The sequence below is a fragment of the Canis lupus genome, chromosome 34 (assembly GCF_048164855.1).
Source record: "Canis lupus baileyi chromosome 34, mCanLup2.hap1, whole genome shotgun sequence".
Classification (NCBI taxonomy): domain Eukaryota; kingdom Metazoa; phylum Chordata; class Mammalia; order Carnivora; family Canidae; genus Canis; species Canis lupus.
Window position 1 is genome coordinate 25,461,899 of NC_132871.1, and position 15,541 is coordinate 25,477,439.

At 37.3% G+C, this 15,541-nt stretch overlaps 1 long non-coding RNA gene across 3 annotated transcripts in view; it reads right to left on the reverse strand.

Moving 5' to 3' along the window:
* Positions 1 to 15,541, reverse strand: part of LOC140624394 (uncharacterized) — a 45,249-nt gene that overhangs the window by 19,095 nt on the left and 10,613 nt on the right. Inside the window, exons 4-5 of one of the 3 annotated variants that reach the window (XR_012023870.1) lie at positions 5,432 to 5,585; positions 4,536 to 4,770 (exon numbers count right to left, since the gene is read on the reverse strand). The exons of 1 other annotated variant lie outside the window; for it this stretch is intronic. This is a non-coding gene — a long non-coding RNA (uncharacterized lncRNA). Of the gene's footprint in view, positions 1 to 4,535; positions 5,586 to 15,541 lie in introns of those variants that run through there. One more of the 3 variants, XR_012023869.1, reaches the window with a different exon arrangement.

Below are 15,541 nucleotides of genomic sequence, written 5' to 3' on the forward strand. Positions count from 1 at the left end.
ACCTCCAGATTGAAAGTGAGGAGGTGGAAAACCATTGATCATGCTAATGGACATTAAAAGAAAGCTGGGGTAAGCAATCCTTATATACGACAATTTAGATTTTAAACCAAAGACTGTAATAAGTGATGAGGAAGGACACTATATCATAATTAAAGGATCTAACTAACGAGATCTAACAATTGTAAATATTTATGCCCCTAACATGGGAGCAACCAAGTATATAAACCAATAAATAACAAAATTAAAGAAAAACATTGATAATAATACGATAATAATATTGTAACACCCTACTCACCCCAATGGACAGATCATCTATCTGTGTAGAAGATCAACAAGGAAATTAGGGCTTTGAATGACACACTGGACCAGGTGGACTTAACAGATATATTCAGAGCAGTCCATCCTAAAGCAACAGAATACAGGTTCCTCTCGAATGCACATGGAACATATGCTATTCTCTAGAATAGCATATGGGGTCACAAATCAGGTCTCAATGGGTGCCAAAATACTGGAATCATTCCCTGTGTATTTTCAGACCTCAGTGCTTTGAAGCTTGAATTCAGTCACAAGAGGAAATGTGGAAAGAACTCAAATTCATAGAGGGTAAACAGCATTTTACTAAAGAATGAATGGGTCACTGAGGTCAAGGATTTTTTAAAATTCTTCTTTAATTTCCTGGTAACAAATGAAAACAAAAACACAACTGCTCAGAATCTTTGGGATGCAGCAAAAGCAGTCCTAAGAGGGAAGTATATAGCAATATAAGCCTTTCTTAAGGCACAAGAAGGTCTCAAATATACAACCTAACCTTACATCTAAAGGAGCTGGAGAAAGAACAGCAAATAAAGCCTAAACCCAGCAGGAGAGGAGAAATAATAAAGACTAGAGCAGAAATCAATGGAATGGAAACCAAAAGAACAGTAGAACATTGCAATAAAACAAAGAGCTGGTTCTCTGAAAAAATTAATAAAATTGATAAACTCCTGGTCAGACTTATCAAAAAGAAAAGAGAAAGAACCCAAATAAATAAAATCATGAATGAAAGAGGAGAAATCACAACCAACACCTAAGAAATAAACACAATTATAAGAACATATTATGAGCAAATATATGCCAACAAATTAAGCAATCTGGAAGAAATGGATGCATTCCTAGAGACATATAAGCTACCAAAACTGAAACAGGATGAAATACAAAACCTGAACAGACCCATAACCAGCAAGGAAATTGAAGCAGTTCTCAAAAATCTCCCCAACAAACAAGAGTCCAGGGCTGGAAGACTTCCCAGGGGAATTCTACCAAACATTTCTAGAAATAATACCTATTCTTTTTAAACTGTTTCAGAAAATAGAAAACTTCCAGACTCTTTCTATGAGGCCAACATTACTTTGATCCCAATACCAGACAAAGACCCCACCAAAAAGGAGAATTATGGACCAAGATCCCTTATTGAACACGGATGCAAAAATTCTCACCAAGATACTAACCAATAGGATCCAACAGTTTACTAACAGAATTATTCACCACAACCAAGTGGGATTTATTTCTGGGCTACAAGGGTGGTTCAACATCCACAAATTAATCAATGTGGATTAATTAATCAATCAATGTGATACACTACATTAATAAAAGAAAGGACAAGAATCATATGATCTTCTCAATAGATGCAGAAAAAGCATTTAACAAAATACAACAACTTTTCTTGATTAAAACTCTTGTAGGGATTGAGGGAACATACCTCAATATCATAAAAGCCATATATGAAAGCCCACAGCAGATATCATCCTAAATGAGGAAAAACTGAGACTTTTTTCCCTAAGGTCAGGAAATCCATCACATGGATTTCCACTCTCACCACTGTTGTTCAACATAGTACTAGAAGTCCTAGTCTCAGCAATCAGACAATAAAAATAAATAAAAAAGTCATCTGAATTGACAGAGAAGAAGTCAGACTCTCACTCTTCACAGATGACATGATACTCTATGTGGAAAACCCAAAAGACTCCACCCCAAAACTGCTAGAACTCATATAGGAATTCAGCAAAGTGGGGATCCCTGGGTGGCGCAGCGGTTTAGCGCCTGCCTTTGGCCCAGGGCGCAATCCTGGAGACCCAGGATCGAATCCCACGTCGGGCTCCCGGGGCATGGAGCCTGCTTCTCCCTCTGCCTGTGTCTCTGCCTCTCTCTCTCACTGTGTGCCTATCATAAATAAATAATTTTAAAAAAATTAAAAAAAAAAGGAATTCAGCAAAGTGGCAGGATATAAAATCAATGCACAGAAATCACTTGCATTTCTATACACTAACAATGAGACAGAAGGGAGAGAAATTAAGGAGTCAGTCCCAGTTGCAATTATACCCAAAACCACAAGATAATTAGGAATAAATCAAGGAGGCAAAGAATCTGTCCTCTGAAAACTATCAAACACTCATGAAAGAAATTGAGGAAGACACAAAGGAATGGAAAAACATTCCATCCTCAGGGACGGGAAGAAAATTATTGTTAAAATCTCTATGCTACCTAGACCAATCTATACATTCAATGCAAACCCAATCAAAATACCATCAACTTTTTTCACAGAGCTGGAACAAATAACCCTAAAATTTGGGTGGAACCAGAAAAGACCCCGAATAGCCAAAGGAATGTTGAAAAAGAAAAAGCTGGTGGCATCACAATTCCAGATGCCAAGCTATATTACAAAGTACCATCAAGACAGTGTGGTACTGGCACAAAAACAGACACATAGATCTACGGAACAGAATAGAGAACCCAGAAACGGATCCTCAATTCTATGATCAACTAATCTTCAACAAAGCAGGAAAGAATATCCAATGAAAAAAAGACGGTTTCTCCCAAAAATGGTGTTGGGATGGGGATCACTAGGTGGCTCAGCGGTTTGGCGCCTCCCTTTGGCTCAGGGCGTGATCCTGGAGTCCTGGGATAGAGCCGGCATCAAGCTCCCTGGAGGGAGCCTGCTTCTCCTTCTGCCTGTGTCTTTGCCCCTCTCTCTCTCTCTCTCTCTCTGCATCTCTCATGAATAAATAAATAAAATCTTTAAAAAAATGGTGTTGGGAAAATTGGACAGGCCATGCAGAAGAATGAAACTGAACTATTTTTTTATACCATACACAAGAATAGACTCAAAATGGATGAAAGACCTAAATGTGAGATGGGAATCCATGAAAATCCTAGTTGAAAACACAGGTAGCAACCTTTTTGATCTCAGCCATAGCAACTTCTTACTAGACATGTCTCCAAAAGCTAGGGAAACAGTGGCAAGAATGAACTATTGGGACTTTTCAAGATTAAAAAACTTTTGCACAGCAAAAGAAACAGTCAAGAGGGATCCCTGGGTGCCTCAGTGGTTTAGCGCCTGCCTTTGGCCCAGGGCACGATCCTGGAGTCCCGGGATTGAGTCCCGCATCAGACTCCCTGCGTGGAGCCGGCTTCTCCCTCTGCCTGTGTCTCTCTCTCTCTCTGTGTCTCTCCTGAATAAAAAATAAATAAAATCTTAAAAAAAAAAAGAAACAGTCAAGAAAACCAATCGTCAACTGACAGAACGGAAAAAGATATTTGCAAATGTCTTATAGATAAAGGGCTAATATTCAAAATCTGTAAAGAACTATCAAACTCAACACTGAAAGAATAATCCAATCAAGAAATGGGCAGAAGACATAAAATATTTCTCCAAAGAAGACATGCAAGTGGCCTACAGACACATGAAAAAATGCCTGACATCATTGGGGATCGGGAAAATACAAATCAAAACCACAATGAGGTACCACCTCACCCCAGTCAGAATGGCTAAAATTACTCAGGAAATGACAGATGTTGGTGAAGATACAGAGAAGGAGAATCCTCTTACACTGTTGGTGAGAATGCAAGCTAGTGAAGCCACCCTGGAAAACAGTGTGGAGGTTCCTTAAGATGTTGAAAATAGAGCTGCCCTACAACCTCGCAATTGCACTACTATGGATTTACCCCAAAATACAAATGTAGTGATCTGAAGGGGCATGTGAACCCCAATGTTTATAGCAGCAGTGTCCATAATAACCAAATTATGTAAAGAGCCCAGATGTCCATTGACATATTATGGATAAAGAAGATGTGGGGGACCCCTGGGTGGCTGGGATTCCTGGGTGGCTCAGCAGTTGAGCATCTGCCTTTGGCTCAGGGCATGATCCCAGGTCTTGGATTGAGTCCCACGTTAGGCTCCCTGCGAGGAGCCTGCTTCTGCCTCTGCCTTTGTCTCTTCCTCTCTGTGTGTGTCTCATAATAAATAAATCTTTAAAAAAAGATGTGATATATATATATATATATATATATACGCACACACACACAATGTAATACTACTCAGCCATTTGCAACAATGTGGATGGAACTAGAGGAAATTATTCTAAGTGAAATAAGTCCATCAAAGAAAGACAGTTACCATGTGATCTCACTTACATGTGGAATTTAAGTAACAGAACAGAGGTTCATGGGGGAATAGAGGGAAAAATAAAACAAGACAAAATCAGAGAGGGAGACAAATCTAAGAGACTCTTCTTTTTTTAAAGATTTTATTTATTCAACAGAGAGAGAAAGAGAGAACATGAGGGGGATGGTGGTGTAGGGCAGGGCAGAGGGAGAAGCAAACTTCCCGCTGAGTAGGAAGCCAGATGTAGGGCTCCATCCCAGGACCATGGGATCATTATCTGAGCAGACACTTAACCGGGTCACTGAGGTGCTCCATGAGACTCTTAATCATAGGAAACAAACTGAGGATTGCTGGAGGGGAAGGAGGTGGGGAGATAGGATAACTGGGTGATGGACATTAAGGGGGGCATGTTATCTAATGAGTACAAGATATTATGTAAGACTGATGAATCATTGAACTATACCTGTGAAACTAATAATACACTGTTAATTAATTGAATTTAAATTTTAAAAAATGCAGTATGAAATTCATTAAGGAATAGAAAAGCAGGTAACTCCCTACTATAACCTTAAGTTATGCAAGAAAGTGAAGGCAAGTACTGTTCAAACTACTTTTATTTTTATTTTTTTAAGAATTTGTTAGAGAGTGATCGATCATGTATGCACAAACTGGTTGGAAGGGAAGCACGGGGGAGGGAGAGAGATTCCTGAAGCAAACTCCCAGTGAGTGCAGAGCCTGATGTGTGGGACAATCCTAGGACCCTAGAACACCTGGGTGGTTCAGCGGTTAAGACGTCTGCCTTCAGCTTGGGGCGTGAACCTCGTGTCCCAGGATCCAGTCCTGCATTGGGCTTCCTGCAGGGAGCCTGCTTCTCCCTCTGCCTGTGTCTCTGCCTCTGTGTGTGTGTGCGTGTGTGTGAGTGTGTTTCTCATGCATAAATAAATAAAATCTTAAAAATAAAAAATCCTAGGACCTGAGATCATGATCTGAACTGAAATCAAGAGTTGGCACCTTGGGATCCCTGGGTGGGCCAGCGGTTTGGCGCCTGCCTTTGGCCCAGGGCGCGATCCTGGAGACCTGGAATCGAATCCCACGTCGGGCTCTCGGTGCATGGAGCCTGCTTCTCCCTCTGCCTATGTCTCTGCCTCTCTCTCTCTCTGTGTGACTATCATAAAAAAAAAAAAAAAAAAAGAGTTGACACCTCAACAGCCTGAGCCACCCAAGTTCCCCTGTTCATACTAGTCTTAATAGTTTCCTTTTTCGGGATCCCTGGGTGGCGCAGCGGTTTGGCGCCTGCCTTTGGCCCAGGGCGCGATCCTGGAGACCCGGGATCGAATCCCACATCAGGCTCCTGGTGCATGGAGCCTGCTTCCCCCTCTGCCTATGTCTCTGCCTCTCTCTCTCTCTTTCTCTCTCTCTCTGTGACTATCATAAATAAATAAAACTTAAAAAAAATAGTTTCTTTTTTCAAAGAGGTAAGAAATCATTTTAATCTCATTAAAATATTAAATTTTAATGTACTAAATTAATACTGCTTTTTAAAAAGATTTTATTTAATTGTCTTGAAGATTCTATTTATTTATTCACGAGAGACACAGAGAAAGAGAGAGGCAGAGACACAGGCAGAGGGAGAAGCCGACTCCCGATATGGGACTCAATCCCAGTACTCCAGGATCATGCCCTGAGCCAAAGGCAGGCAGACACTCAACCACTGAGCCACACAAGCGTCCCAGATTTTATTTATTTATTTGAGAGAGAGAGAGTCTCAGAGCTTAAGCAGGGGAAGGGCAGGGGAGATGGACCAACAGATTCCCTGCTGAGTGCAGGGCCTGACCTCAGGGCTCAATCCCAGGATTCTGACCCAGATCATGACTTGCATGGAATTCAGATGCTTAACCAATTGAGCCACCCAGGCAACCCCCCAAAAATACTGGTTTTAATATTTTTTCATTTCCTTGTAAATTTATAGCCCACAGTAAAAGTTTTCTTTTTTTGACAAAAATATGTAAAGGTTATGGAACAATCATAATTTTTTCCATTAATTATTTAAAATCTTTATATGTTTTGGATTGAGCAGTCATTTTTTTTACTGTCCTGCCATCATTGTGCAAAGTGTAAATTACTTGTATATCTCAATTAAAACTGCTAAAAATTGGGGCACCTAGGTGGCTCAGCCTGTGGAGCTTCTGCCTTTGGCTCAGGTCATGATCCCAGGGTCCTGGAATCAAGCCCCATGTTGGGCTCCCTCCTCAGTGGGGAGTCTGCTTTTCCCTCTTCTTCTGCCTGCCCTTCCACTTGTGCACTCTGCCTCTCAAATAAATAAATAAAAATATTAAAAAACCGTGCTGAAAAGAAACTAGTAATAATTTAAAATTTTGATTTTAAATTTAATTGTATTCAGAAGCATCAGAAAGAAGTAAGAATATTAAGTATAAATCAAACAAAAATGTTTCATTCAGTTAAATTCAAAAGCTTTGAAAAAAAATTACAGCTACAAGTATAAAAACCATAGGATTATTTCAATATAAACAGAAAAAGCATCTGACAAAGTACAAATCCATTCATGATGAAAACCCTCAACAAAGTAGGTTTACAGGGAACATATCTCCACATAATAAAGTCCATATTTGTAAAACCTGCAGATAACATCACAGTCAATGGTGAAAAATTGTGAGCTTTTCTCTAAGATTGGGAACAAGACAAGGACATCCACTCTCATCACTTTTATCCAACTTAGTACTGGAAGTCCTAGCCACAAGATTATACACACAAAAGAACAAATAATGCATCCAAATTGATAAGGAAGAAGTAAAACTCACTATTTGAAGATGGCATGATACTATGTATAGAAAATCCTAAAGACTCCACCAAAAAACTACTAGAACTGATTAATGGATTCAGTAAAATCAATATACAGAAATCCATTGCATTTCTATATACTAATAATGAAAGAGCAGAAAAAGAAATTAAGAGAACAGTCCCATTTACAATTGCAACAAAAATAATAAAATGCCTAGGAATAAACTTAACCGAGGAGATGAAAGACCTATATTCCAAAAACCATAAAACACTGATGAAAGAAACTGAAGACAACACAAACAAATGGAAAGATATTCCATGCTCGTGGATTGGAAGAACAAACATTGTTAAAATGTCCATACTTCCCAAAGCAATCTACAGATTTAATGCAATCCCTATTAAAATACCACAACATTTTTCACAGAACTAGAACATATAATCTTAAAATTTGTATGGAACCACAAGAGACCTTGAAAAGCCAAAGCAATCTTGGAAAAGGCAGAACAACACTGGAGGTACCACAATCCCAGATATCAAGATCTACTGCAAACCTGTAGTAATCAAAATGCTATGGTACTTACACAGAAAGAGACACATAGACCAACAGAACAGAATAGAGAGCCCAGAAATAAACTCACAATTATATGGTCTCGGACAAAGGAGGTGAGAATATGCAATGAGAAGAAGACAGTCTCTTCAACAAATGGTGTTGGGAAACCTAGGCAGCTGTGTGCAAAGGAATGAAACTGGACCACCTTCTCACATCATGCACGAAAATAAATTCAAAATGGATTAAGGATCTGAATGTGAGGCCTGAAATATAAAAACCCTAAAAGGTATCACAGGCAGTAACTTCTCTGATATGGGCTATAGCAGTATCTTTCTAGCTATGTCTCCTGAGGCCAGGGAGATAAAAGCAAAAATAAACTATTGGGACTACATCAAAATAATAAGTTTCTGCACAGCAAGGGAAACAACTAACAAAACTAAAAGACAATCTTTGGAATGGGAGAAGATATTTGCAAATAACATATTTTAGTATTCAAAATACATAAAGAACTTATACAACTTAATACCAAAAAAACCACAATAATTCAATTTTAAAAATGGACAGGAGACATGAGGAGATATTTTTCTAAAGAAGACATCCAGATATCAAGAGACACATGAAAAGATGTTCAACATCTCTAATCATCAGGGAAATGCAAATCAAAATCACAACGAGATGTCATGTCACACCATCAAAATGGCTAAAATGAAAAACACAAGAAATAACAGGTGTTGGTGAGAATGTAGAGAAAAAGAAACTCTTGTGCACTTTTGGTAGGAATGCAAACTGATGCAGCCACTGTGGGAAAACAGTATGGAGATTCCTCAAAAACTCAAAAATAAAAAAAAAAACCCTCAAAAATAGAACTGCCATATGTTCTAGTAATTTCACTCCTAGATATTTAACTCCAAAATAAGAAAATACTAATTCATATGGTATGAAGGTATATGCAACCCAAGTTTATTGTATCATCATTTACAGTAGCCAAATGTGGAAGCATTCCAAGTGTCCATCAGTAGTAGATAAACGGATAAAGAAGTGGTGTGTGTGTGTGCGTGTGTGTGTATGTGTATGAATATTAGCCATAAAAAAGAATGAAATTTTGACATTGCAACAACATGGATGGATCTAGAGAATATAATGCTAAGCAAAATAAGTCAGAGAAAGACAATTACCATATGGTTTCATTCATGTGGAATTTAAGAAACAAAACAAAACCACAAAAAAAGAGAAACCAAATAATAGACTCTTAACTATAGAGAACAAAACTGGTGATTACGAGAGGAGGTGGTGGATGGGGGAGCGATGGTTGAAATAGGTGAAGGAGATTAAGAATATGCTTCTCTTGATGAGCACTGAATAATGTATAGAATTTCTGAATTACTGTATTGTTCACCTGAAACTAATAACACTGTAAGTTAACTATATTGGAATTAAAATTTCTAAAAATAAATTTAAAATATTAAAAATTAAAATAAAAACTTTGAAAAAAAAGTGAAAATTAGCACAAAGAATCCCAAATAAAAAATATGTTTAAGGGAGTGCCTAGGTGACTGGGTCAGTGCATCAGGGGACTCCTCATCTCGAGGTTGTAAGTTCAAGCCTAAAAATCGATGTAAAGATTACTTAAAAATGAAATCTTACAAAATTATATGCTAAAAAATTTAAATATGTTAGGAAAGTTTTTATATGACTACTGAGATTTTGTTGTCTAAAGTTTCATTATATTTTTATATTTTTTATATGTTAAAGCCTTTAACTCTTGTTACTTGTGAATGAGTTTGATTTATTTAACAAATCAATCATTCAGTAAATAGAATGTTAGCTCTTAATAAATAGATTTGGTAAATTGGCCTGATCCCTAGTTGATTCCAACCACTTGGTTAAGTTCTATTTGATACTGGGAATTAAATGATAAGCTATACACACTCACAAACTCATATGTAAACAAATAGATATATATATTTCCTGCTATAAACTGAGAACCTGTATTTGACTTAGGTGTGCACAAGGAAGGTCTACAATAGCTTACGCCAAGCACCTTACATTAAGGTGAAAGAATAAAAAATAGTCATTAAACAATCTATGGAAAACATTACAGAAGAAGAGAAAATGAATGTTATCCCCCCAAATCAAAGAAAGAATATAACATTAAAAATTAGAAGAAAGTTTTATAAACATTTTTTATTTCTGCCTCAAGGTTAGAGAGTAATTATGATCTTGATAAAAGTTGAGCAGAAAACCTAAAGTACAAAAGAAAAACGTTAATATTGGATAAAAAAAAATCAAGTGGTATCAGGAAAGATTTCAAGGATAGTAAAATTCTGCTGATAGAATTTAAGTCTTTATTAGTGGCAGTATGTACCCACATGATCATAGAGACAAATCATTGATGTGATATTGAGTTTACGCTGTAAGCAGAGAAAAAGAAGAAAATATGCAAATGATAGTATTTTTTTTTTAAACATACCTAACTTAGGTATGTTACAAAATAAGCAACTGGAAAATGAGCAAAAATCAAAAATATTTAATAATTTTTTTAAATCTAAGAATTCCAGTTAAATAAATCAGCCTAATCTAAGAATCAACAAAGAGAACCATTCTTAAATCTACCTAACAGTATTTTTTATTTTTAGATTTTATTTATTTATTCATGAAAAACACACAGAGAGAGAGGCAGAGACACAGGCAGGGGGAGAAGCAGGCTCCCTGCAGGGAGCTCGATGCAGAATTTGATCACACCCTGGGCTGAAGGCAGGCTCCAAACCGCTGAGCTACCCAGGGATCCCTGTATTTCTGAATTATAATAAGAATAAAGACTCAGAAGAGTCATGTTTCCAATAAGGAAATAAAATATAATTTCCACTATTTTTTTTAATTTCCACTAATTATTAAGAAATCTTGGGACACTTAGCTGGTTCAGTCAGTAGAGCATGGGACTCTCAATCTCATGATCGTGAGTTTGAGCCTCAAGTTGGGTGTAGAGATTACTTAAAAATAAAATCTTTTTTTAAAAGATATTATTTATTTATTTGGCAGAGAGCACAGGTAGGGAGAGCTGCAGGCAGAGGGAGAGAGAGAAGCGGGCTCCCTGCTGAGCAGAATTGGAGGAAAGAGGACATAGGGCTCAATCCTAGACCCTAGGATCATGACCTGAGTGGAAAGTGAAACGCTTAACCACTCAGCCACCTAGGTGCCCCAAAAATGAAGTCTCAAGAAAAAAAAAATCTTTATGTGTTTCAAGCTTATTTGAATGAGCTCAGCTTTCTTGCTAACAGTAAATTCCATGAGAAATAGAAACATTTAGGGAAGGGACACCTGGGTGGCTCAGCGGTTTAGCGCCACCTTCCACCCAGGGCCTGATCCTGGAGACCCAGGATCGAGTCCCACGCTGGGCTCCCTGCATGGAGCCTGCTTCTCCCTCTGCCTGTGTCTCTGCCTCTCTCTCTCTCTGTCTCTCATGAATAAATAACATCTTAAAAAAAAAAAAAAAGAAACATTCAGGGAAAAGATTAAGACTTTTCTATTTAAATGATTTGACTTTCATTTCTGAAAGGAGTATAAAGAAATTCTCAGATTTCCAAGGGCTTAGAAAAAAATACTTCCAAACCTCTGTAGGAAAAAAAAAATCTTTATAAAGACATGACTCCTTAACTGAAAGATGATATATTTTTTTAAGATTTTATTTATTTATTCATGAGAGACCGAGAGAGAGAGAGAGAGAGAGAGAGAGAGAGAGAGAGAGACATGGGCAAAGGGAGAAACAGGCTCCTCTCAGGGAGCCTGATGTGGGACTTGATGCCAGGACCCCAGGATCACACCCTGAGGGGAAAGTAGATGCTCAACCACCGAGCTCCCCCAGGCATCCCTCAAAGATGATTTTTAAAAATCTTTGTAAATGTCTGTAATGTCTTTGTTGTAAACCCAATTGTCAATTTGTAATCTTTATTTTACTCAGTTTATTAATGGTATTTGAAACAATTCAGTACTGTGTCCTCCATGAATATTTTTATTTGATGTTTACAACATTACTCTTGGTTTTTCATTCATTTCATGCCCCACCCCCTTAATTTCCTTCCTTGGTTTTTCTTTCTGTATCCAACTTCTAAGTATTGCAGTACCACAGGGCTTTAGCCTGTGTCAGTTACTCTTTGGTGATCTCAACCATTTCATATTTTAAATACTATCAACATTCTGTCACTCATTCATTATTTATATATATTTAAAGTAGGCTCAGCTTGGGATTTGAACTCACGACCCTGAGATCAATAGTTATATGCTTTACCAACAAAACCAGCCAGGCATCCCTACTATCAACACTTTAAATACTATAAGGAAGTAACTTCCAAATCTCTATCTCCAGCCTTGGACCTTTTCCCTAAACTCCAAACTTATATAGGCATTTTTGTACTTAACATCTTTTTACCTGAGTGTTTACTTAGCATCTGCAACTTAACAAGTTCAAAACCAATCCATTGATTTATACCAGATCCCAGCCCCTTTACCCAAAGCAAATGCTAACTTCAGTCTTTTAGTTCCCAAGGACAAATATCTATGGAGTCCTTATTTATTCCTGTCTCTTAGAGCTCATATGCAATCCACCAACAAATGTTTTTGACTTACCTTCAAAATCTATTCAGAATCGGAACCACTTTCTCCTACTTCAGTCACTACTGTCAGTTTTAAGTTTAGTATCATCATCCCATGGTTGGATTTTTTAGTAACCTCCTATGTGGTCTCCTAACTTCTATTGTTGTTCTGCTATAGTCTCTTCCAACACTGAAGCAAGAGAGGTCTTTTCCAAAGGTAAGTCAGATTATGTTATTTCTTTGCTCAAAACCACTCTGGTTTTCTAGTTAGGGTAAAATTCCAGTCTTTATATCATGGCTTCAAAGCCCTACAAAATATGACCTTATCTCTTGGTGCTCTTCTTGACCACATTGGCCTATTTCCTGTTCTTGAACAAATTAAATATTTGCAAATCTTGTTCCCTCTGTCTGGGAAGCTCTTCCCCTATATATTTACATGCCTTACTTCTTTTTAGGTTTTTGCTCGAATATCTTAGTGAGGCCATTTTTCACTATTCCTAGAACTTCTTATACATCTCACCTGTACTATTGTTTTTGTCCATAATACTTGTCATAGCCATATATAACAGGAGTCTGCAAATTATGGCCAGTGAGTTAAATCTCACATACCACTTGTTTTTGTACATAAAGTTTTTTCAGAAGGCAGGTATGCCTGCTTCTGCTTCTGCTTCTGCTTCTTCTGCTTCTTCTTTTTTTTTTTACATGTTGTCTGTGGCTGGGGTTTTTTTCCACTACTCTAGTAGAGTTGAGAGATTGCAACAGAGACACATGGCCCATAAAGCCTGAAACATTTGCTGTTTGCCCTTGATAGAAATTTGCTGACCTGGTATACACTGTGTATTTGCTTGTGTGTTTATAGACTGTCTCTCGCTACAAGGGAGAGGGCAGATTTACTTTTTTCACTGCTATATCCCTAGCACCTATACTAGTACCTGACATATAATAGGTGTTCAACAAATACTTCTGGAACAATTAAATGACTGAATGAAAGAAAAGACATGGCATGGTATAGTAGTTAAAGGATATATGACAAGATTTTAGTAGAAAGAAAATTTAAAAAAAAACGAAAGAAAAATTCTTCTAGATATAAGCTTTGTTATGTGTTATTACCATCTAAAAACAACATGCTTTCAGTTAAGTATATTCTCAATGAAAAGACATTTGTGTAAATACAGTAGAAAGAAAGGGCACCTGGGTGGCTCAGTTGGTTAAGTGTCTACCTTTGGCTTGGGTCATGATCCGGAGGTCCTGGGATTGAGCCCCACATTGGGCTCCCTGCTCAGCAAGGAGTCTACCTCTCCCTCTCCCTTTTTCTCTCGCTCTGGCTTGTGCTCTCTCTCCCTCAGTCTCTCTCAAATAAATAATCTTTAAAATAAATTTTAAAAAGAGAAAGTAGAGAGAGCTATCACTCTTCTGATACTTAATGAGAAAACAAGAAGGAAACCCCCCCAAAAAAACCCAAAATGTTCACCAGCAGTAACCAGAAATGAGAAATAGGATAGAATCCTATAAAATACATTTTTTAAAAGATTTTATTTATTTATTCATGAGAGACAGAGAGAGAGAGAGAGAGGCAGAGACACAGACAGAGGGAGAAGCAGGCTCTCCGCAGGGAGCCCGATGCAGGACTCGATGCGGACTCGATGCGGACTCGATCCGGGGTCTCCAGGATCACGCCCTGGGCTGCCCCTATAAAATACATATCAGAAGAAAGATAGAAACAGAAGATTTGCTGAAGCATAGTATGGTGCCCAAAATCACACCTTTCCAAAAGTTATCTTAATCTCAAGGTTAATGATGATCTTGAGATTCATCATTACTATACCTCTAATAGAGGATTAGATGAATAGTGTCTCCTTACATTTTTCCCTTTCTTGCAGAAATAGAAACAGCTCCTGGGAAGAAATGACTGCAAGGTGAAAAGTGAAGGATAGGGATGGTTTCTTCGCAGAAACAGAAGCTTCAAGAATCTGAATCCCAAAGGCTTTCTCCCTATGAGAATAAAGATAGGTTTCCTTCCCTAAATAGTTAAGGTGAACCTCAAAGAAAATCTCAATGAGCTCAACTTAATTCCTTCAACAAAAGTTGCACATAAAAGCTGCAACAAAAGCTCCAGCTGAGGGCATCTGGCTGGCTCAGTTAGTAGAGCATGTGACTCTTGATCTTGTGGTCATGAGTTTGAGCCCCCACATTAGGTGTGGAGATTACTTTAAAAAAGAAAAAAGAAAAAAGCTCCATCTGAATTGTCTCCTTCTCCTTATAGCTTAGCCATGCTAAGTAGCTCACAGTTTGTAAATTTCTTTTTTCCATTTTAAAAGATACAGCTTATATTACCTTGTTTCCAGATGATTTTTATCATTTGTTTTGCGTCGTGGAGGATAATTTTTCTCTTTTTGATTGCCTCTCTTTGGTGAAGATGGGAAAGATGGAGAAAGGTTATAAATATATAGGGGGAAAGTGTAAGGTTATAAAAAGTAATTGGAATTCATTCAGGCTAGGGATATTTTAATGTCATTGACTCTAAAAAAAAACTAATGACATTTTTGGTAAACAATTCTGGTAAAATAGTAAAAGCTTCCCAGAATAAACACAAAATTTTGCTTTCCAGTATTTGTGTTTCTAAAAGTGGAAAAGACACTAATGCTAAGGAAGTATTAATTCAGCGTTGTACTTCTCAGAGCAAAAAGCAGTTCTAAACCATACAGTTGCCAAATTTATTAAGCCAGAGGCAAAATAATAAATATTATGCCTGGGAATAAGTCAGAATCAACTATTGGCAAAATTCCTTTAATGTGATACATTTGGACACTATAATATCAATGATATACAGTATGAAAACACAGTTACTATTAACATGTGCATGCTAATAGATACTGGACTTTATAGTTGGATGAAACCTTTAATGTGAAGAGTAAGAATGAACTTTTAACCTTTTGTGCCTTTTATGAAAATGAAGTGCTTGACAACTTTTTTTAATCATAGAAAAACCATGATAAAGGGGAAGAAATTTTTAAAATTTGGATCATAATTATTTTGTGAGCCAAAAAATTTTCTGGAAAAAGTGTGTTGGAATCTATGTTGATGGAATAAAAGCTATTGGATAAGAAACAACATTACTAGTTAAAGAATTAATACCTGAATATTATTTATTATTTCTCATATTGCATTATTCCCAGGACTCAA